Source organism: Eubalaena glacialis, chromosome 10 (assembly GCF_028564815.1).
Source record: "Eubalaena glacialis isolate mEubGla1 chromosome 10, mEubGla1.1.hap2.+ XY, whole genome shotgun sequence".
Taxonomy (NCBI): domain Eukaryota; kingdom Metazoa; phylum Chordata; class Mammalia; order Artiodactyla; family Balaenidae; genus Eubalaena; species Eubalaena glacialis.
In genome coordinates this window covers 113,554,179-113,579,448 of record NC_083725.1, presented here as the reverse complement: position 1 = coordinate 113,579,448, position 25,270 = coordinate 113,554,179, and the positions used below count along the sequence as shown (strand labels likewise).

The window sequence follows — 25,270 nt, the reverse complement described above, 5'->3', positions numbered from 1 at the left end:
TCTTGATTCTGTATGGTTTAGAAAGATATTCTGGCTGGGTATAGAATTTTAGCTTGATAGTTTTTTTCCTTTTCAGTTCTTTAAAGATATTTCTCCTTTATCTGCTAGCTTGTATGATTTCTGACAAGATATCCCAAATTCCCAAATCCATTCCCTTAGCTCCAGGAGACTTCAGGCCTCAACTAGGTTCCTCCCCACACCCACTGTTCTACAGACTTGAAATTTTCTCTAGTCAATAAGTTGATTCATAAGGTTCATTTTATTGGTTTTCTTTCTCTCAGGGAGCAACTGTCCTGTGCTTCCTGTTGCCCAATGTCTAAAAACAGCTGTTGTATATAATTTGATAGGCTTTTTGTTAGTTTGAGACAGGAGAGTAAATCTAGTCTGTGCTGCTCCTTCTTGACTGGAAGCAGAAGTCCTGACAACTGACACATTATTATAGTCCTCATGACTTCTTGCCAAATACATTTCTATAAACAGGAACAACTGAAGAAATAAAAAACAATATTTTCTGATTTCTCTACATACCATGAAGACAGGAGAGCAACAGAATTAAAGAAGACAACGTTACTCAGAAATACTGAACTTTGAGCTGGATGAAATAAACTATCAAAACACCCATCTTTTCTGCACCAAAGTATGGAAACTATTGAGAGATAGACCCAGCTGTCAAATACCTTTCTGTGTGGTCAAAAGTGAGCAAAATACATGCTCTCTGAAGGCAAGGATACCCCAAAAGAGAGAAAGAAGGAAAAAACTCATACATGCCCTGTTTCTTCTCCCAAACTCACCAATCAGATGACTCATTCCTTATTCCACAAAGAAACAAGAAGCCAGAAGAATGGAGGTTTCTCCAACACTCCCTACCTAGCATCTCCCTTTAGGGAGGGATAAAGTCCACTTCCAATTACACTAGGAGCATTGTTGTTTTAAAATCATTAAGAATGGAAAAGAAATTATCCCAGGCATGAGGGAATAACAGGGTCCAAAGTAACTCTCCCGCTGTAAACAACTACAACTAGAAAACTGAAGGAAATGTGGGAAACCATAGTCAGCCTTTGAACAACAGGCCATGCAGAATTGTAATTTCTTTGATAATAGAAACAAATGATGTGAGACCTACCTATCATCACCCAGGCTTTCTTCCTGGAAGCAGTTTCCGGACTTTAGTGTAGAGAAGTGGAATCCAAAGAAAGCCTGGCAATCTCATTGAGTTGAGGAGGACAAAAAAGTTAAGAGTGGCCAAGGCAGCTAGAATTTGCAGGACAAACTTCTGGAGAGGAGAGAGCTATGCAAACATAGTTTCACAGATCTGTAGTGTATATAAAGAACTCCACAACTCAATAAAAAGTAGTCAAGTACTCCAATTCAAAAATGGGCAAAAAAAAAAATTTGAACGTGTGCTTTATGTTTTTTTAATTTTTTAAATTTTATTTATTTACCTTTGGCTGCATTGGGTCTTCGTTGCTGTGCACAAGCTTTCTCTAGTTGTGTCTAGCAGGGGCTTCTCATTGCGGTGGCTTCTCTTGTTGCGGAGCATGGGCTCTAGGCGTGCAGGCTTCAGTAATTGTGGCATACGGGCCCAGTAGCTGTGGCTCGCGGGCTCTAGAGTTCAAGCTCAGGAGTTGTAGTGCATGGGCTTAGTTGCTCTGTGGTATGTGAGATCTTCCTGGACCAGGGATCAAACCCATGTCCCCTGCATTGGCAGGCAGATTCTCAACAACTGTGCCACCAAGGAAGTCCCTGAACATGCACTTGACCACAGAAAATAAATGGAATGGCCAATAAGCAAATGAAAAGAAGTTCACCATCATTAGTCATGCAGAAATGCAAACTAGACCATGAGATATTACTACACATCCTACTAAAAATGGCTAAAATTCAAAAGATGGACCATACAAAGGGTTGGAAATAACATAAAGTAACTGGAACTTTCACACATTGCAAATGGAAATATATAATTTGGAAACTCTTTGGAAAACAATTTGACAGCTTCTGATGAACTTAAATATACACTTACCATATGACCCAGCAATTCTACCTCTAGACATTTACCCAAGAGAAATTAAAACGTTATGTCCACACATTGTACACAAATGATCAAAGCAGCTTTATTTGCAGCAGCCCAAAGCTGGAAACAACACAAATGTTCATCAACAGGTGAATGAATAAACAAATTGCAGTGTGTCCATATACTGAAATACTACTCAGCAATAAAAAGAATGAACTCTTGGTACACTACAACATGGATGGATCTCAGAAACATTTGACTCAATAAAAGAAGCCAGACGCAAAAGAGTATGCACTGTATGACATTCATTTGAAACTCTAGAAAAGACAAATCTATTGCCTAGGACTAGGTAGAGCTATCTGGAGTATGGTACCAGGAAATTTGGAGGTGACAAAAATGTTCTATATAATGGTTACATGGGTGTATAAATTTGTCAAAACTTGTCAAAATGAGCCCCCCAAATTGATGCATTTTATTGTATATACTAAATCTCAGTAAAGATTTTTTTTTTCCCGGTTTTGAGGATGGTTAACCAGCTAATGGGATAGACGGTGGTGGACATTTCCTTGGTTTTAGCTGTTACAATTGAGGGAAAGAGAAAAATTGGGAGTGGATTGTATCATAATGAGAAAAGAGGCCTTGCTGATATTTACCTCTGAGGAGGGTTCACTTTTTTTTTTTTTTTTTTTTTTTTGGCCGCATGTCATGCTTGTTGGATCTTAGTTCCCCACACCACGGATTGAACCTGGCCCCCTGACAGTGAAAGTGCCGAGTCCTAACCACTGGACCACCAGAGAATTCCCAGGGTTCACTCTTTGAGTGGAGGTTAAGCTGTGGCTTAGCCGAAGGCCCGGGTTCTGGGATTAACACAGAGGCAGTGCTCACAGGTTTGGGGGGTGCTGACAACCACAGCACAATGGCATTTCTATGTGAGCTCTTCAGAGCCTTTACCCAACTCCATCCGGCCCAAGTGGCCTTGAGAAAAGGGAATTCAGTTGGGGCTTTGTGCTCAAACCAGCTTGGGCCTCCCTCTGCCCTTTCCTATCTCCTCCAAGAAGGAGGTCGCTTGCTCTGGCCTAGGGTGGGGAGATTCAAACCACCAAACTTTGGGGCGTCACGCATATCCCTCCTTCACAAGAAGGTGGTTTCTTCCACCCCATCCAACTTTACCTGCCCTTTAGATCCCCTTGAACAAATCACTGACCCGATGAGTCTTAATACTTGAACGTCTCACTTTCAAGTCACAGTTTAACTTGGTGCCTCGAAAGAAGTTATGAACATTAGTCTTTAGTTCAAGTGACTTAGGGCCACAGCAGACCCAGGAACTGATGAGCTGAGGAGGCAAAGGGCAGTCTGTCTCCTCCCCCTGCACCGAAAGCCAGGAAACAGGTTGTGGGGGGGAGAGGCCTCAGCTCCAGTGCCCCTGCGAGATCCTGCCCCATGGCCTTCAATGACCTCCTGCTGTAGGTGGGGGGTGCCGGCCGCTTCCAGCAGATCCAGGTCACTCTGGTGGTCCTCCCCCTGCTCCTGATGGCCTCCCACAACACCCTGCAGAACTTCACCGCCGCTGTCCCCACCCACCACTGCCGCCCGGCTGCCGACACCAACCTCAGCAAGGACGGGGAGCTGGACGCCTGGCTGCCCCGGGACGGGCAGGGGCGGCCCGAGTCCTGCCTCCGCTTCACCTCCCCCCAGCGGGGGCCGCCCTTTCCCAATGACACAGAGACCAACAGCACAGGGGCCACAGAGCCCTGCACCCACGGCTGGATCTATGACAATAGCACCTTCCCTTCCACCATCGTGACTGACGTGAGGAGACCTGGACCTCCTCCTTCCAACTCCTGTGTTCCCATCTTACCATCCTCCCCCCCCCCACACACACACACACACACAGACTGTGTGAACCTGACCTGAGTTTGTCTGAAGACCCTGGAGCTATGAAGAGCTCTGCCTAAATGCAGGTAAGAGAACCGGGGTTGGAGTTGAGGTCTTCCTGGTAGAGGAGGTTATGGAACTCCTTTCAGAAAGCTGCTCCCTGCCCCTCCACCTCCACCAGAGAGAGAGATAGTATTACTGGAGTTTGATATTCTACTTTGGTTTCCCTGAGAGGTTGCAATTCCACAGGGTAGGGAGGTGGGGCAGTGGTACAGAGGAAGCTAGAAAGGAGGCATGCAGATAGTGGAGGGCAAAGAGGATATTCCTGAGCTGGGGATTCTGGGCTCAGAGTCCTAGAGACAAAAACAATTTCCTGACTTCATCTAGAAATAGCTCTCGGCAGCTGGGGCCAGGAGATGGAGAGCAGCCAAGGAACTAAGATGGGAAAGAGAACAGGGTTATGGGAGGGTCCTTTCATCTCTAGTGATTTAACACCCCTCCCCCGAAACGCACACACAGTCGACTGTAGAGTCTCCCTGGCCTGCTAAGTGGTTCATCCGGCTGAATACTGCACTTTGTAGCTGTCACATGGATCGTGCTCTTAACATCTGTTCTAGTCAATGATCTTTTGGTTGCAAGGAAGAGAAGCTCTCTCAAGTCAGCTCATGAGAAAAGGGATTTCAGGGAATCCAAGCGCAGGAAACAAAGTGTGTCCAGGCCTCATGGAAACTGGAACCAGGGATTGGAGCACCAGAGACATCCCTATACACTTACTCTGTAACTCTCTCCTCAACCCATTTCGTCTGTGTGCCCATCTGCAAGACAACCACTGGTCCCAGCTCTGATCCATTACCCCTCAGATTTAGGGCCTACCACCAACCAGAACATTTCTGTGAATCTTAATTCAAATTCTCAGAAAAGGCTTCAATTGGCTCAGCCCAACACACTGATGAGCAGTCCCACTCCCAACCCAGCAAATGGCTCAGGTGTCCATACCTCATCTAATCATCATGCCAAAGGACAATATAGTGGGATTACGTGGCCCCTTGCCCTTTAGTCAGGGCTCTGCAGAAAAGATGCCTTGAGAAGAGGCTGTGGTCGAGCAGAGCCCCCAAACTTGCCTGATGCAGCATCTGTCTGAAAGTGATAAAAGTTAAGCCATACTTCCCACTCGACAGACCCAAGATACAGAAGCAGAAGGTGACAAAGGATGGCTAGTCCTCCTCCCTCTGGGCATGCAGGCATCATATGCCACCCCCTCCCTGCAGAGTTGGGGAAGGACCTTCTTCATCATTCTCCAGCCTCAACCCAAATTCTGAGACATTCCCCTCCACCCACCTTAACTTGTATGTTATCGAGGCTTCCAATTCTGCTTTTCCATTTCCCTTCTTAAAACTCTACACTCTGCTTTCCAAGTTCGACCATACTCCGGGAACTATCAACCTAGCTGTTGTTCTTCTGTTCAAAACAGCAGGCAGTTTGATCCAAAGCTCAGATTTCTTGCCCTCTGGAGCAAAGAATCTGGGTAAGTGTGCACCTGAGCTTTCCTTCTAAATGGAGACTTGGTAGCAATCTCATCATTTTTGGTTTCAATGACTGACAAAGCCAGATGCACACAGTTTTCCTGAGTTGTGGGGAGATGCCAAGAATAATCCAATCCTCTTCCAGCAGGTACTGTGAATGGGACCATTATCCACCACCACACATGGACATAGGGTACTAAAAGGCCTATTTCATAAACACAACCAGGATACTTCTTCCTTGGGCCAATAATGCCAAAGGCTGCACCAGAGACCATTTCATTAGGATAATAGGCAGCTTACATGCATAACCTAATGTGAAGCTGGGCCTTCTGAGTTGTGAAGCAAATGAAACGGCTCACAAGTTATCAGGGGTTGCTTCAGCAAGAAGCTTAGTCGCAGTGAAGATACTCCACCCAGGCCACATGGCTGTATCTGGTCGGCACAATGGCACAGGTCACCTGAGAAAGACAAGTCCCAGCCTGCCCCTTGGAAAGCACTCCCAAATGGCCCAGTATCCCAAAGAGATACTTCTGCACTCTAAATGCAAAGCAAAAAATAAATAAATATAATTAGAAAAAGATGCTATCTCTGGGTTCTAATAAAAACTCTGTCTGAGCTCTTCTTATTTTCTTCTGAATTAAGGTATCCTAAGTAATAACTAGCAGCTTCTATCTGAACCATGTTAGTCAGGACTCTTGCTTGCAAGTGGCTGCAATTCAACTCAAGCTAATCTGAGCATGAAAAGAGTGTATAAAGGCTCCCATAACCAAACCACAAGATGAGCAAAGGCAGAGCTTGCTCTAGGAGCAATGGGAACCAGGGCCATGCGAGCAGGACCCTTGCTGGCTCTCATCTCCACTTTTCTTTGCATGCTGGGCATGTGACTCTGCCACGGATCCTTCACAACGTGGCCACTGACCATTCTGGGCTCACTTCTAATAACTGTCTCTCTGCTTCAACTTTGAAAAATTCTAGGAAAGACTTATTTGCTGGCCTGGGTCAGGTGTCCACCCCTGGGTCCAATGACTGTAGGGCAGGGAGGGCGTGAGTTGTTATGAATGACCGGCCTGAGTCTCCCGTTCACTTCTGTTCTGCAGATGAACAACAGTTACCATTTCACTGCCCTATTTCCTGGTGCCACTGTCATTCGTTTTCTCTTTTTCTTTCCCTTGAGGCCAGTCTCACAGCATCTGTCATTTATCACAGCCTTTATCAAGTTAGCAGTGCAGAGCCTTCCTAGGCAGCAATTCTCTGAGTCTCCCTCAAATCCACCACTGCCTATTCCTAGACTTTGGTTCCTGTTACTGATAAAGTAATTCTATATACATGAGGCCCAGGAGCACACAAATATACGATCCTCAAGAGTCTCAGGTGCACATGAAGAGAATATATATAGTAAAAGCCAGTGCCAAACCTAAGGTGATGTAAGCCCCAACCAATTGTTGCTTTTACAGATGACAAGCACTTTAGGGCAGAACAGAGGCAGAAAAATTCTTTCTGAGTACATATTCTATACTCATTTATCAATTTCTATTCTGGACAACACCCAGATTTCATCACCAGACTGCATACAGATTTTGTTCTCTTTGCACGCCTTAGTTCTTTTTTTTTTTTTAACAAATCCTTATTTTATTTTTCCGTTTTCTCTAAAATCGATAAACCTTTTTTTTTAATTTTATTGATGTAGAGTTGATTTACAATGTTGTGTTAATTTCTGCTGTACAGCAGAGTGATTCAGTTACACATGTGTATATTTTTTTTCATATTCTTTTCCATTATGGTTTATCACAGGATATTGAATATAGTTCCCTGTGCTACACAGTAGGACCTTGTTGTTTATTTGTCCTATACACAATAGTTTGCATCTGCCAATCCCAGATTCCCAATCCATCCCTCCTCCAGGACTCCTCTGACTTCTTACCTCTTTCCTACATCCTCTTGCTTCTCAGCTTTCCATTCCTCAGTTCTGGTCTATCATATCCCTAACTCCTCACTACAGTGTGTCCCACATGCATCTCCACAGTAGTATTTCATTCACAAGTTTCCATTAAAGTACTGTTAAAAATGAATTCCCAGTCTGACACAGCCCCAAAATCTTTTTAAAATAAAAATTATATCAGATAACACAGAGAACTACAGAATAGCAGTTATTTGAATAAAACAGCAATAAAGTCCATTGTTCTTTGGAGAAAGTGTTCAAATGCCAACCACCCAAATTTTACATCATATGGTGTGTGCACAGGGTATTAAAAGTCTCACAGTAATAATGAAATTCACAAACAAGGATTTCTCTCCAATCAAATCAAGATTATCAAGTAATTACACTTGAAGGATGAATTCATTTGCATATATATTAACACATCTTAAGGAGCATTCCCTAAACGTCCTGGTCATCCCTGCCCCCTTTCCTTTTTCCTCTGTTAACAAAAGAAATGAGCTTTAAAGTCCACTCAAAAGTATACAAAAATTAGCTTTTATGTAAAGGAAATACCACACCTATTTGTCATTTTGATTTAAGTCACATCCTTTAAGTCACATCCGTCAGTGTGACTTTTGATTTTAGTATGATTTTCCTGCAGGCTGTAGAGCTGTTTTACTCCACCTAGAAAGGAAGTACTTTTAAAAGGAGAATTTTTTTTTCTTATATTCATTAAAAAGAGCAAAAAATTTAAACTATTAGTTGAGGTATCCAATTGCCACTTATTCAGGATTGCAAATAACTACAACCCTCTCAAATTTGCTTATGGAAAGTTAATGGAAGGATGCAAAGGTATTTCACAGAACCCAAGGTCAAGAACTTCAGCCCAGCCTTATGAAAGACTGGAATTGGGTGGTTGAGGAGAACCAGGGGAGCTGCACTCTCTATCTTTACCTCTCTGGCACTAAGCTCTCACCCCGACTTCCCTCTGACTAAATTACTGCATTCTTTTCCCCTATGCCCCTCCTTCCCTCCCCTTCTCCCCTCCCTCCTTCTCCCCCTCCCTCATCTTTTTCTCCCTCTCCCTCTCCCTCTCTCTTTCCCACTCTCTCTCTGTCTCATGATTTCTCAGCTCCACTTCCGCGTCATTCCAAACTTGGTCCTCCCACCCCAACTTTGGGTGTCCTTACAAAGCTTGCTTCTCTGAGTCGCTTTTCCAAATTTGTAAGAAAAAGAACCTGGGGACTTCCCTGGTGGTCCAGTGGCTAAGGCTCAGTGCTCCCAATGCTGGGGGCCCGGGTTCACTCCCTGGTCAGGGAACTAGATCCCACATGCAACAACTAAGACCCGGCACAGCTAAATAAATAAATATTTAAAAAAAAAAAAAAAAAACCTAATTAGCTCTGTCCAGCTCCAGGGTCAGTTTTCTTCAGCTGCACCCAAGGAGGGACAGGTTAAAGAGCCCTGAAAGAGGGTGAGGGGTTAGTGCTCAGAAAAGGGCGAGTAGTCTGAGCAGTCATCCCAAAAGATACCTCTTACATGTTTTGAAATAACTTGAATCATTCTCACCAGGAGAGGATGATGAGAAAAATTGTGTGACTTAGGGAGGCAAGCCCTCCTTATGTGCTTGTCCTAATCCAAGACCCTCAGCCCACCAGGAGAGAGGGAGTGGGCTGCTGTGGGGCCGGCCCAGCTCTCCTTGACCCCAGTTCTTCCTTCCTCACAGTGGGACCTCGTGTGCACACACAAGACCTTGCCACAGCTGAGTCAGTCCGTCATCATGGCAGGAGTACTGGTCGGAAACTTGATGTTGGGGATCATGGCAGACAGGTCAGTGGTGAACAAAGCTGGATCAAGGAGCGAAGGCATAGCCCTCTAGGCTGGACACAGAGGGGAGACTGGCATCCCTGAGAATCCAGAGAGGGACACAGGACTGATCCACCCAAGACTGACCATGTCTGGAAAGTCTGTAGGAATCACACAACCGTCCATCAGCACTTTCCATGTCTTGCCTCATTTCAATTCCTCCTCACAATACCCTTGTGAAGCCAGCATGAATGGTACTATTAACTGCATTTTACCAATGAGGACACTTAGGTTCAGGGATGTTGGATAACTTGCCCAAACTGCCTAGAAGGAACCCAAGAAAATTGTGTTGTTAATTCTGAGGAGTGGAATTGAAAAGAAGAGAACTTTTCATTTTTCATTACTATATTATTTGAACTTTAATGATAATTCATTACCTTTATAATTGTATAAAGTAAATATTTAATGTTTACTTTTTTAAAAAGTACAGTCACATAGCTAATAAGTGGCAAAAGCAGGACAAGAATCCAGATTTTCTGACATCCTGAAGAAGTCACCTCCCACCACTCTGCCTTGTATGTGACATGTGAGTGTCACAGAAACAAAGACCTAGGAATCAATAACAGCTAGAGACAAGTCTCAGATCAGCCATAACTGTGTGCCCATGAGGAGGTTATACAAACTCTCTTAGACTTGGTTTTTCCATCTATAAAATAGGGGTTATGGTGAGGGTTAAATGAGTAGCTGCAACTCAGTGTTAATACCCTAACCTTGACTATCTTCCAGGCCAAGACCATAAAAAGATCATGGGATGAATAATAGGAGGCAATTTTCTAAAGAATAATATCTGAAAATATTATAAATGTCATAGCAGATCAAAGACACAAAATCAGCTTTATTATTCATAAAATATAAGCCACAATCATATGCATTTTGAAAAATCATAAACCTTGCATAGGTTTCCCAGAAATAAAAATCACATAAACCAAGCTCATAGATACAGAGAACAGATTGGTAGTTGCTAGATGCAGGGAGTAAGGGGTGGGCAAAATGAATGAAAGGGGTCAAAAAGTCCAAATTCCAGTTATAAGCTAAATAAGTCATGGGAATATAGTGTACAGCATGGTGACTATTACTGTATTGCATATATGAAAGTCGCTAAGAGAGTAGATCTTAAGTGTTCCCATCACACACACAAAAAAATTGTTGTAACTATATATGGTGGTGTATTTTAAGTAGACTTATTGTGGTGATCATTTCACAATGTATACAAATATAGAATCATTATGTTATACACCTAAAACTATTATACTGTTGTATGTTGATTATACCTCAATTTTTTTAAAAAAATCACAAAAGGCTGTCTCCTAACAGGAGTCACCATCGACCAAGAGTCAAAGAATCAACCACACCCCAGAGCAGTAGTTCCCAAACCTTGGGAGCTTGTTAAAAATCAGGTTTCTAGCTTACCTTCCAGATATCCAACAGGCCTTAAGTGGGGCTCTGGTATCTGGATTGTTTTCAACACACCCTCTATGATTCTGATGAAGGCGCGTGGCTCTCTCCACAGAGGTATGCTGGGATGCATCAGGACCCTGGACAGCAGCAACCCAAGGATCCTCCCAACACCAGGTCCCCTAGATGCCAGCCCTCACCCAATTATTCCCTACCTCCCATCTCTGCATCTACCTGATGGGCACACGTGGGCAGCCTTACAAGCAGCTGTTAGATTGCCCAGGGCACCAAGGATGAGACAGCCAGGGACATGGGGCAGGGGAGCAAGCAAAGCAAAAAGAACCAATGCCCAGATTGATAAGTGGGAAGACCATGGCCAGAAAGGAGCCAGACTTATCCGAGGTCTCCCAAGAAGACAGTGGTAATCCTTGAAGTAGAACCCAGGGCTCCTAGCCCCCAGCCCAGAATTCTTTTCACCCCTCCCAAATGTCTTCCTGCTCTGGTCTGTGCTTTTCTCAGAAAGCCACAACCCTGTCAACCAAGGCTGAAGTCATGCCCATCCCTACCCCCCACCCACAGGTTCTTCATTGAGTCTGCCCTCTGGCATTCCTCCTTGGGGAACCTGGACCTCACCCTGAACGCCCTGCAGAGAGTGGCCTAGATCAAAGGTAAACAGAAAGAGGGTGCCAAGCTGAGTGTGGAGGTGAGACCCCCCAGGACCCTCTGTGATACCCCACCAGAGCTCTGCCTGCCCCCACCCTCATCCTAGAAGCCAGGACACCTGGTGCTTCCCAGGCAGAGAGTGGAGGGAGGGGTCCCCAGGGGAACCCAAGCCCTGAGCCCCATCTATCCAAGCAGCTGCTCTGAATGAGTCTGCAGAAGGGCCTGACCATGAGCCGAGCCTGGCCCTCGACGCTGCAGCTGCTGCGCTCCCCTGCCATCCGCCAGCTCTTCCTCTGTATCATGCCACTGTGGTAGGTCCATCTGCACTCAGGTAGGAGGCAGACAAACTGATGGGCAGATAAGCAGACTGAGAAAACAGGACAGGCTGTGTAGGTGGGAGGCTGAGGGAGGCCCCACAGCCAGTGGAAAAGGACACAGGTGCTCTGAAGGCACACAAACACACAGTAATTTACATTACACGTAGTTACAAAAATTCAATCATACTCCTCCTACGGTTCTAGAATCTTTTTGTCCTTAATATTTCACGAACTTCTTTCCATACTGATAAATATTGATAAATGTAGACCTACACGATTGACCCTGTGTTCTCACTGATTCACTCCCTCCAAGCAGGCTCCATTCTCTTCGGCTATGGCAAGGGGCTGGGAGAGCTTTGAAGGCAGCAGGTTGTCACAGTGACTAGCAACTCAAGCCAACTTATGAACGGCGTCAGGACAATGATTCTACCTGTTTCCAGTCCAGGTTGTCTCCACGCAATGGTACTGAGAGATAGGAGAGGTGGGGCATCACAGGCGTGTGATTCTTTTGTGCCAGTTGCTGCCATGACAGCAGCAGAAATAACAGGCAGACGCTAGAAATTCCGGGGCACATAAGTTGAGTATATTCCTTTTATCCACCACTCAAGTGCTCCACCATATTATTTTATTCCTGTCCTCCACACAAACACCTCCCAACTCCACCTCCTTCACATTTTTCTCTTCTCCTCCCGAGACACACACACACACACACACACACATACACGTATGTTAAAAAACATTGTCACTTCCTCTTTGTCATTTACACGTCTCCAAGCATTTTGTGCCCCAGGTTTTTGTGGTCGTTGTTGACAGAGATGATTATGTTTGTCCAATTGTACTGAATAAAAATTTGTCTTCCCTTTCTAACAACAAAACATCACGCAAAAAATATTGCCAAACATGTAAGACCTCATACAGACTCTCTTACGAACTTCTATTGGACGTATTAACTTTCCTGGAAGTTTCTCCCTTTATTATTATTATTATTATTTTTTTTTTTTTTATGGCTGTGTTAGGTCTTTGTTTCTGTGCGAGGGCTTTGTCTAGTTGCGGCGAGCGGGGGCCACTCTTCATCGTGGTGCGCGGGCCTCTCACTGTCGTGGCCCCTCTTGTTGCGGAGCACAGGCTCCAGACGCGCAGGCTCAGTAATTGTGGCTCACGGGCCTAGTTGCTCCGCGGCATGTGGGATCTTCCCAGACCAGGCCTCGAACCCCTGTCCCCTGCATTGGCAGGCAGATTCTCAACCACTGCGCCACCAGGGAAGCCCCTCTCCCTTTATTATTATAATAAATTTGTCCCCACCCCCAATCAGAACTCCATTTTTAAAGACTACATAGTATTCCATAATTTTCTAATTTATTTTAATAGTGCCAGTAGTGGACACATAGGTTCTTTCCAGCTCTTCCCAATCATAAACAAGTATCCATATGCATGCAGCCCTATGCATCTGTCTTACATCCCTTGGGATAAACCTCAAAAGTGTACTTACTGAGGGACTTCCCTGGCAGTCCAGGGGTTAAGACTCCACACTTCCACTGCAGGGGGCACAGGTTTGATCCCTGGTCGGGGAACTAAGATCCCATACGCGGCTCAGCCAAAAAAAATAAATAAATAATGGGCTTACTGGGCCAAAGGTATGAAACGATGTAAGGCTCTTCACAGATATTGCCGCATACTCTACAGTAACGTTTTAAAAAATTGTATAAGATACCCTCATCAACACCAAAGACTTGCTCTGAGAAACAGAAAAAGTATCTTGCTGGGTTGTTTTTTTTTTCGATTTGTTATGTGCCTTTTATTCACTCAACAATAGGTTTTAAAAATATTGATTGACCCAGCTCCTAGAGAAATGGAAATAAAAACACAAATAAACAAATGGGACCTAATGAAATTTAAAAGCTTTTGCACAGCAAAGGAAACCATAAACAAGACCAAAAGACAACCCTCAGAATGGGAGAAAATATTTGCAAATGAAGCAACGGACAAAGGATTAATCTCCAAGATTTACAAGCAGCTCATGCAGCTCAATAACAAAAAAACAAACAACCCAATCCAAAAATGGGCAGAAGACCTAAATAGACATTTCTCCAAAGAAGAGATACAGATTGCCAACAGACACATGAAAGAATGCTCAACATCATTAATCATTAGAGAAATGCAAATCAAAACTACAATGAGGTATCATCTCACACCGGTCAGAATGGCCATCATCAAAAAATCTAGAAACAATAAATGCTGGAGAGGGTGTGGAGAAAAGGGAACACTCTTGCACTGTTGGTGGGAATGTAAATTGATACAGCCACTATGGAGAACAGTATGGAGGTTCCTTAAAAAACTAAAAATAGAACTACCATATGACCCAACAATCCCACTACTGGGCATATACCCTGAGAAAACCATAATTCAGAAAGAGTCATGTACCAAAATATTCATTGCAGCTCTGTTTACAATAGCCAGGACATGGAAGCAACCTAGGTGTCCATCATCGGATGAATGGATAAAGAAGATGTGGCACATATATACAATGGAATATTACTCAGCCATAAAAAGAAATGAAATGGAGGTGTTTGTAATGAGGTGGATGGAGTTAGAGTCTGTCACACAGAGTGAAGTAAGTCAGAAAGAGAAAAACAAATACAGTATGCTAACACATATATATGGAATCTAAGGGGAAAAAAAAAAAAAAAAAAAGAGAGGTCATGAAGAACCTAGTGGCAAGATGGGAATAAAGACACAGACCTACTAGAGAATGGACTTGAGGATATGGGGAGGGGGAGGGGTGAGATGTGACAGGGTGAGAGAGTGTCATGGACATATATACACTACCAAATGTAGAGTGGATAACTAGTGGGAAGCAGCCGCATAGCACAGGGAGATCAGCTCGGTGCTTTGTGACCACCTAGAGGGGTGGGATAGGGAGGGTGGGAGGGAGGGAGATGCAAGAGGGAAGAGATACGGCAACATATGTATATGTGTAGCTGATTCACTTTGTTGTAAAGCAGAAGCTAGCACACCATTGTAAAGCAATTATACTTCAATAAAGATGTTTAAAAAAAAAAAAATCTGAATTAAGCAGAATGAAAAAAAAAAATTGATAACTATTCATCTTCAACATCATTTTTTTATATTATATATATATATTTTTTTTTTTTGCAGGTTCTCATTAGTATCTTGCTGTTTTATTTTTTATTTTTTTTTATTTTTGGCTGCGTTGTGTCTTCGTTGCTGCGCACAGGCTTTCTCTAGTTGTGGCGAGCAGGGGCTACTCTTGGTTGCGGTGCGTGGGCTTCTCATTGCGGTGGCTTCTCTTGTTGCAGAGCACGGGCTCTAGGCATTCGGGCTTCAGTAGTTGTGGCACATGGGCTCAGTAGCTGTGGCTCGTGGGCTCTAGAGAGCAGGCTCAGTAATTGTGGTGCACGGGCTTCGTTGCTCCGTGGCATGTGGGATCTTCCCGGACCAGGAATCGAACCCGTGTCCCCTGCACCGGCAGGCAGATTTTTAACCACTGTGCCACCAGGGAAGTCCCCTATCTTGCTGTTTTAATTCACATTTATTTTATTCTGGAGGAAGTTGAATACTTTCTTCATATAATTTTGATCTGTTTATAATTTCTCTTTCTTGTAAACTTCCTGTTCACATCCCTTGCCCATTTTTTCTTTTTGTTGACTTGTTAAGAACCCTCTTTTACATTAAAGATACTGTTAAGTCAGAAAGAGAAAAACAAATACTGTATGCTAACACATATATATGGAATCTTTAAAAAAAAAAAAAATGGTTCTGAAGAACCTAGGGGCAGGACAGGAATAAAGACACAGACGTAGAGAATGGACTTGAGGACACGGGGAGTGGGAAGGGTAAGCTGGGATGAAGTGAGAGAGTGGCATGGACATATATACACTACCAAATGTAAAATAGATAGCTAGTGGGAAGCAGCCGCATAGCACAGGGAGATCAGCTCGGTGCTTTGTGACCACCTAGAGGGGCGGGATAGGGAGACGCAAGAGGGAGGAGATATGGGGATATATGTATATGTATAGCTGATTCACTTTGTTATAAAGCAGAAACTAACACACCATTGTAAAGCAATTATACTCCGATAAAGATGTTTAAAAAAAAAGATACTGTTACCATATAAGATCAGTATTTTTGCATCTGCATTCTCAAGTCTGTCCTTTAAATTTATCACTTTTTAAAAATGAAATCTTTTATTGCTTTATATAATCACATCTATTTTTTTAAAATTCATTAAGTTACCCTCCTCCTGAGTATAAAACTATTCACCTAAATTTTCTTCAAACATGTTCGTATTTGTTTGGGCTTTTATATTTTACCATAATCCATCTGAAATTTGGTTGAACATATGGAAGGGAGTAGGATTCTATATTTTTTCTTAGATTAGTTAATTGTCCCAAATCCATTAATGAGTAGCCCAACCTTTCCTGGCTGGCACCCTTATCTTATACTGTTTCTGGACTATTCAGTTCCATTGACTTGTCTGTCTATTCTGGTGCCAATAATATTCTGTTTAATTCTTAATTACAGTGTAGCTCATATAAGATTGTCTTCTATGGACAGCTTCTCACTGTGCCCTTTACCAACCTTGAGACAGGACACTGTACTTCGGCACACCTCTAAGGAGCAAAGCTGCCCTAAAAAGTGTCACTAAACATTGTTGATTTTATGAAGACTCCTTGGGGGATAGAAGAGATGCTTATATCACATACCACACAGCCAAAACACTTAATAGGCATTTCTGTTGTCCCTCAAATCCATTCTTGGCTAACAGTCACTTATTCTTCTCCTCTTTCTCTCTCCTGATACTTCCTCCACATAACTGCTAAAATCTCCTCCTAAGAATTCATCTCTGGCTGTAAATCTGCATATATCACTCAGCAAAGCAAAACTCCTGGCATTAATGAATCCTTCTTTCTTATAATTCATCAATTGTTACTTAAGCCTCCCCACGAGGAGGGGTCTCTCCAAAACACCCTCTCCCAGTGCAATCAACTAATCAAAGTATGCGCCTATCAAAAGCAGGTCCCTTAGGGCAGGGAATTGGAAGGAGGGGAAAAGGACCTATTGCAAGGTAAAAACATTGTTTTCTCCTAGGTAATTTTTAAATGTATGATAGCTAACATTCTGTTTTTTAGAATTAAAGGAAGACTTTCTTATCCGCATTCAAAATATAAAAATCCCACTCACAGGATTGATATAAGGCCTAAAGGAAAGAACAAATGTGACAGCAGTTTGCCTACTGCAATTGCTATATAGACGTGGCATGGCTATTACCCAAATCATATCCCCTCTGTTTCTGCCCCAGGTTTGTACTCCTTTTCAGCTTCTACGGCTTGATCATGGGTCTGCAAAGTTTTGGGATTAACATCTACCTGACCCAGGTGCTCTTCACAACTGTGGATCTACCATTTTATTTCCTGGGCTTTCTGACCACCAAATCACTTGGTTGCAAGCATACCCAAATGGGCTCCTTGCTGCTGTCAGGGAACTTCATTCTGACCTGTGCAATGATACCCCTGGCGAGTATGTGACCCATTTCTGCTCCTGTCCTGGTCCTTTCCCAAGCCCAGTTCCCAATCTGGCCCAAGCCAACTACCTGGAAGGGTATGAAAACCCCAAGCCTCCTCCAAACCTTTCCCAACACCTTATCATTACCTCTTTTCATTCCAGATCAGGTATTCCTCCGCATCGCGATGGCACTGTTAGGAAAAGGCTCTTTGACTGGACCCATGAACTGCCTCTTAATGTACACAGGAGAGCTGTACCCCATAGTAACGCAGTGAGTGGGGGTGTTGGGGAGGAGTCCTGGAATGGAACAATGAGGTCCTAGAGCCAGAAGGTTTCCAGCCAGAAAGGGCACAAAGGTCAATCAATTATTTTTTAAGGCAACAAAGGAGAACAAAAACATACAGAAATTAGGACAAATTAAAGACAAAAAGTAAGATGGTATCAATAACTCAAAATATATGTCACTACAATAAATATAAATAGATTAAACCTACCAGTTAAGAGGCAGAGATTGTCCAAGTTGATTTTATTTAAGTCTAGTTCATGAAGTTTACAAGAGACCCATTTAAAATGTTAGACCATGAAAATCTTAAATGTGGAGAAATAGAAAAGGTTATACTAGACAAATATTAACCAGAAGAAAGTTAAGTAGATATAGAAGCCGAAATAGACTTTAAGACCAAAAAAAGTACAATGGTTAAGAATATGGCTCAGAATTCCCCAGCGGTCCAGTGGTTAGGACTCGGCACTTTCACTGCTGGGGCCCAGGTTCAATCCCTGGTTGGGGAACTAAGATCCCACAAGCTGAAGGGCATGGCCAAAAAAAAAAAAGAACATGGCTCTAGTATAAAAGGTAACTAGTCCAAATGCTCAGTCATCTTATCTGTAAAACACAATAATAATAGTACCAGAAACAGATTAAATAGAAAACAAATGTATAAAAAAGAGGGTCAACAAAACAAAAAGTCAATCTTTGAAAGTATCAGTGAAATGGACAAATGCCTGGTAATAATAATAAAAAAATTAAAAACTGGACACGAATAAACATTAGGAATTTTAAAAAAACTGAACTATAGATCTAGAGTAATTAAGATGCAAATTTTTAATTAAGTAATTAAAGATGCAAAAAACTATAAACCAGTCTATATTGATAATTTTTTTTTTTTTTTTTTTTTTTTTGGCTGCATCAGGTCCTTGTTGTGGCGCAGGTTTCTCTCTAGTTGTGGCGTGTGGGTTTTCTCTCTCTGGTTGTGGCACATGGGCTCCAGAGCATGTGGGCTCTGCAGTTTGCAGCATGCGGGCTCCCTCACTGAGGCGCGTTAGCTCAGTAGTTGAGGCGTGTGGGCTTAGCTGCCCCATGGCATGTGGGATTCTAGTTTCCCAACCAAGGATGGAGCCCGCGTCCCCTGCATTGGAAAGCGGATTCTTTACCACTGGACCACCAAGGAAGTCCCGATAAATTTTAAAATTAGATGAAATTGACAAATTCCTAAAAAAATAATATAGGAAAACTAATTCTAGAATAAATAAAAATTCTGAAGAGTAAACTTTAAAATCTCGCCTCAAAGAAAACGCCAGACCCAGATATTAATACAGGTAAGTTCCACCACACTTTTAAGGAACAAATCTTCCAATGTTATACAAATGCTTCCCCAAAAAAGAGAAAAAGGGAAATTATGTCAAATACATTCTGTGAGGTCAGGTGATACTGAAACCAAAGGAGGATAGTTGTGAAATAAAATTACAGGCCAATATTACTCATTAACAGATACAAAAATCCTAAACAAAATATTAGAAAAATGAATCCAGTGGTGTATAAAAAAAGATAATACATTATGACCAAGGAGAGCTGATCTCAGGAAAGCAAGGGTGGTTTTACATTAGAAAATATATTGGGCTTCCCCGGTGGCGCAGTGGTTGAGAGTCTGCCTGCCAATGCAGGGGACACAGGTTCGAGCCCTGGTCTGGGAGGATCCCACATGCCGCGGAGCAACTGGGCCCGTGAGCCACAATTACTGAGCCTGCGCGTCTGGAGCCTGTGCTCCCCAACAAGAGAGGCCACGATAGTGAGAGGCCCACGCACCGTGATGAGGAGTGGCCCCCGCTTGCCGCAACTAGAGAAGGCCCTCGCAGAGAAACGAAGACCCAACACAGCCATAAATAAATAAATAAATAAATAAATAAATCCCATTAAAATATATATATATATATTAATATCACCACATTAATAGATTATCATCCCAATAAAAGCAAAAAGTCTTTAATAAAAATTAACATCCATTAAAAATAGTCTTAGTAAAACAACAATAGAAGGAAATTTAAGTTGATATGGAACATCTACCAAAAATCCACAGCAAATATTATTTCTTGATGGCGAAACATTAGAAGCATTTCCTTTTTTTTTTTTTTAGTATTTTTTTTAACTTATTTTATTTATTTTTGGCTGCATTGGGTCTTCGTTGCTGCGTGCGGGCTTCCTCTAGTTGCGGCGAACGGGGGTTACTCTTCATTGCGGTGCGTGGGCTTCTCATTGTGGTGGCTTCTCTTGTTGCAGAGCATGGGCTCTAGGGCGCGTGGGCTTCAGTAGTTGTGGCACACGGGCTCAGTAGTTGTGGCTCGCAGGCTCTAGAGCGCAGGCTCAGTAGTTGTGGTGCACGGGCTTAGTTGCTCCACGGCATGTGGGATCTTCCAGGGCCAAGGCTCGAACCCGTGTCCCCTGCATTGACAGGCAGATTCTTAACCACTGCACCACCAGGGAAGCCCTAGAAGCATTCTCTTTAAACTTGGGAATAAGACCAATGTGCCTGCTGTCTCCTCCTCTATTCAACATTATCCTGGAGAGTGTGGTCAGTGCCTAGGATAAGAAAAACAAATAACAGAAATAGGACTGGAAAGGAAAAATCAAAACTATTATTATTTATAGAGGATATAACTGTCTGTATATAAAATAGATAACTAATAAGAACCTACTGTATAGCACAGGGAACTCTACTCAATACTCTGTAATGACCTATGTGGGAAAAAAATCTAAAAAAGAGTGGATATATGTATAGGTATAACTTTGCTGATTCACTTTGCTGTACAGCAGAAACTAACACAACATTGTAAATCAACTATACTCCAATAAAAATTAATTTTAAAAATCTATATAAAAATCTAAAATTATTAGAAATAGTAAAGTTTGGCAAGGTGGCTAGATACAAGGTCAATAAACAAAAGATCAATTGCATTCTCTACTCTTCTAAAAATTAGAGTTTTTTCAAGGAAATTTTTAAATTATATTAAAAGGTATTAAAGAAAATGTAAATAAATGTATTATGTGCATGGAGAGGAAATCTCATAATATGTCAACTCATAATTGACATAAGATGATATTAAAATGTTTGTGATTCCAAGATTGATTTATAAATTCAATGCAATTCTGATCAAAATCCAGATAGATATTTTCAAGAAACTAGCAAGCAAATTCTAAAATGTATATAAAAGTGCTGTGGACCAAGTATAATCAAGGTACTTTTTTAAAAAGGACAGAGGGGAAGGACTTGCCCTACCAGAAATCAAGGCATATTATAAACTCTTATTATAAAATTGTAGTAATTAAGATAGTGGATGCTGGAGCAGGAAAGAACAAATTGTTCAATGGAAAAGAATAGCAAGCTCCAAAACAGACCCACACATAGGAAAAACTTGCAGAGGAAGCACTGCAGATGATAAGATAAAACGTGGCCTATTTAACACATAGTACCAGGACATCTACTAACCCATGTGGGAAATAAATAAAATGCAATCATATTTCAACCTTAAAGAAAAATTAATTTCTGCTGAAGAGGGGAGGATTTCTGAAGACAAAAAAAAAGGCTAACCAAAAAAGGAACATTGATAAAGTTTTCTACGTTGGATTTTTTTTTTTAATCCTGGTCATTTGTTTCACTATAAACAAGGTGAAAAGAGAAAAAGAAGGTATTTACAAGGATTTGTATGCAGCATTTATAAAGAACTTCTGGAAATCTATTAGAAAAAAAGGACTTCTATTTCCATTAAAATAAAAAAATAACATTGACAATAACCCCCAAAAAGTATAAAGTATTTTTAAATATCCTTAAAGTATTTTTAAATATCCACCAAAGAGCTGGAATAAGAGTAAGGGAAAACTAGGCCAACCATCTAAGGGAAATTGGGGGCCCAGAGAGGTAAGCAGAGCACCTGAGCAAACACTATACATAATGAAGAAAGTCATGTGCATTCTCTTTGACCTTAGAATCAACTGTTTAACACAGTACTGGGGGTCCTGGACAACACTGCTCTACTGGGAAAGAAATAAGCAATTTAAAAGACAAGCATTTAAAACATCATTATTTAGAGAGTATATGATCATTTACCTAGATAAACCAATAAAATCAATAAGCAATTAAAACTAATAAAAGAGTTCAGCAGGATGCGGGATACAAAATCAAATTACCAAAATGTCAATAGCAATAACCTAGAAGCAATAATCTAGAGAAATAATCCAGAAAATAACATAGAAAATCTTTGAAAATGAAGACACCATTCAGAATAACACCAAAAGCTAGATATTATCAGGAAATTAACAGAGGACATCCAAGACTTCCATGGAGAAAATTTCTGAAACATTTTTAAGATCACAAAGATTATCTTAGTAGGTGGAGAGACATTCCACACTCTTGTTTAGAATGACATAATAAAGATGTCCATCCTCCCCAAGTTAACTTTTAGAAATTTATAGAAATTCAACAGAATCTAATCAGGATTTCAATTAGATCATTTTTTAGGAACTCCAAAAACTTACTCTAAAATTTATATGGAAGAAAAAAGACCACAATTGCTAGTCAATTCTGAAACAGAAAAGCAAAGAAGAGAATCTCACTCTACTATCTATTAAGACATACAACAAAGCCATGGCATGTCTATGGCTTTCTTGGTGCAAGAAGAGACAAACAGAATTGAAGAGAGGGCTTGGAGATAGACAGATAGAGATGGAGATGCAGACGCAGATGGAGATGGAGATGGAGGGGAGCGGGGAGCGGGGAAAGGAGGGGGAAGGAAAGGGAGAGGGAGGAAGAGGAAGAGAGAAACATGGCAGCTATATCAATTTCATTATATCAAAAAGGACTTCTGCTTATTGAAGGACACAATGGACAAATTTAAAAGACAGAGGGGAATTCCCTGGCGGTCCAGTGGTTAGGACTCGGTGCTTTCACTGCCAGGTCCGGGTTCAATCCCTGGTCAGGAAACAGAGTGCTGAGTGAAATGAGAAATAGAATGATCTATTACCTCTACCATTTAGGTGAGTTAAAATATTTGCACACAAAACAATATACATTTTACAAGAACATATACAAATAAAAAATTCAGGGACTTCCTTGGTGGAGCAATGATTAAGAATCCGCCTGCCAGTGCAGGGGACACGGGTTCGAGCCCTGGTCTGGGAAGATCCCACGTGCCTTGGAGCAACTAAGCCCGTGCGCCACAACTACTGAACCCATGTGCCACAACTACTGAAGCCCACGTGCCTAGAGCCCGTGCTCCGCAACAAGAGAAGCCACTGCAATGAGAAGCCTGCACACTGCAACCAAGAGTAGACCCCGCTTGCCACAACTAGAGAAAGCCCGCATGCAGCAGCGAAGACCCAACACAGCCAAATAAATAAATAAATAAACCTTAAAAAAAAAAAATGCACATCAAACGCAATAGAATGGTTGACTTTGGCAAGGAGGGGATTAGGAGTGGGTAACGATAATAAAAGGAGTAAACAATTAAGGGGGGGGGAATAAGGGAGCCTTTCAAGGACAAATGATAATAGAGGGTGAGGGTCATGAACTGAGGGTTATGAGTAACTCAACCCTCTGCCTCTGAGGTCCAAAAAAAAAAGTAGAAAAAGAGAGTGACTGGGTAGCTTCAGATAAGATGATCAGGGTAGGTCTCCTGGGTAAAGATCAAAGGCAAACACTAAGGAATAAATGAGGAAACAAAGGGATAGGGCACAAGATAAGAACTTGGTAAGCAGGGAGCAATCATGTAGGGATTTAGAAGGAGGTCAGATTTTATTCTAGCATAATGAGATATCACAGGATGGTTTCAAGCAGAGGGTGAAAATATCTGAGTTACAGTTTTAAAGATCACTTTGGATTCCTCATGGAGAATAGGCTGGGGATAGAAGGGCCAAGAGTGAAAATGGGAAAACCAGTCAGGAGGCTACTGCAATAGTACTGTCAAGAGGTGAAAATGGGGACTTCCCTGGCAGTCCAATGGTTAAGACTTCACCTTCCAATGCAGGGAGTGCGGGTTTGATCCCTAGTCGGGGAGCTAAGATCCCACATGTCTCGTGGCCAAAAACAAAACAAAACATAAACCAGAAACAATATTGTAACAAATTCAATAAAAGACGTTAAAAATGGTCCACATCCGGGCGTCCCTGGTGGCACAGTGGTTAAGAATCCGCCTGCCAACGCAGGGGACACGGGTTCGAGCCCTAGTCTGGGAAGATCCCACGTGCCGCGGAGCAACTAAGCCCGTGCGCTACAACTACTGAGCCTGGGCTCTGGAGCCCGCGAGCCACAACAACTGAAGCCCGCGCGCCTAGAGTCCGTGCTCCACGACAAGAGAAGCCACCGCAATGAGAAGCCCGCGCACTGCAACGAAGAATAGCTCCCGCTCGCCGAAACTAGAGAAAGCCCACGCCCAGCAGCAAAGACCCAACGCAGCCAAAAATAAATAAAAATAAAATAAATAATTTTTTTTTTAAATGGTCCGCATCCAAAAAAAATCTTTAAAAAAAAAAATAGAGGTGAAAATGGCTTCGCATGAACTGGTGGGCAGTGGTTGTAGAGATGGAGAAGAGGAACTGATTCTGAATGTGTTCTGGAAGAAGAGCCAACCAAATTCATATTTTGGATGTGGGGAAATAAGGGAACAGGAGGTATCGGGGATAATTACAGATACTTGAGCTTGAGCAACTGGGTGGTTGGAAGTGCCCTGTGCCAGGATGGGGAAATCTGAGCAAAGAGCAGACTTGGAGGTAGAAACGAAAAGTTCTTGGCCATATAAAATTTGAGGGGCCTTTTGGACATCCAAATTAAGTTGTTAAGTAGGAAGTTAGATATAGCATTTGGAGCTTGGGGGAGAGGTTGGTTGGGGACTTGTTCTGTTATACAGCAGGTTCAAACTGGAACTGGACCCCAGGCTTCCTGGTTCCGAAACCATTTGCTTCCAACTTTCCTTGTAGCCAAGGTAAGTGCAAGCATTTGGCCCTGTACGGAAAGTGAAAAGAGAAAACACCATTGGCAGGCAGAGTTAGGGCACCCACAAGCCTCACCGGCCTCACCAAGGTGCTCTTCCTCTCCACAGGCAGAGAGGTCCGAGTGTGACAACCACCTTGGCCAACATAGGCAGCATTCTGAGCCCACTGGTGGGCATGACCTCCAAGCTCTACCCTTCCCTGCCTCTCTTCATCTATGGTGCGGTCCTTGTGGCTGCCTGCCCCATCGCTGTTCTCCTGCCAGAGACTCTGGGGCTGCCACTGCCCAACACACTGCAGGACCTGGAGAGAAGGTACGCTGCACCCTCCCCTACCCTCCCTACACTCAGAGCTATCAGGCCCTCACAAATCCTTGATCCAGCCCCATTTAACAAAAAAAGGCCAGACCCAGGGGAGAGCAGGGACTTACCTGGGGTCATTCAGCTGGATTCTGGTGGAGCCAAAGCCAGAATCCAGGCCTCCTGCTTCCTTTGCCTCCTGGTCCTGTTCTCACAGATAGGCTGAGTCCCCTAGAATCCTTTCTGGGACTCTTGGAAACAGTGGGAGATTTGGACATAAAATGGGACAGCTGAGCACAAACACCTAAAAAGGATCCCCCATCTCTACTCCCACGCCCTGCTTCTCCTTCCCCCGTAGGTGGAAAGAGAAATCGGGGCACAAGCAGCAGAGCAGCAGATGGTCCCACTCCAGTCCTCCTGAGAACTGAGAAGGGGCAGAGAGTGGACAGAGCCCCTGCATCTCCTGTACGTCCACACCAAGTGGAGGAATGGAGAAATGGCAGCCAGGGGAAGACGGGAGGGACCTCTACTGGACCTGTGGTTCCAGAGAATACTTCCCCTGGGCCCCCCACTCCTAGCCAGACCCACCCTACCATTTCTTTAAAAGTAGCTATGCACAACTTCT

At 42.8% G+C, this 25,270-nt stretch overlaps 1 pseudogene; it reads left to right on the top strand.

Annotated features, from left to right (window-relative positions):
• The first annotated feature begins 3,451 nt into the window (after nt 1-3,451).
• On the top strand, nt 3,452-25,073 carry LOC133099963 (solute carrier family 22 member 6-like; annotated as a pseudogene).
• Nucleotides 25,074-25,270: the final 197 nt, after the last annotated feature.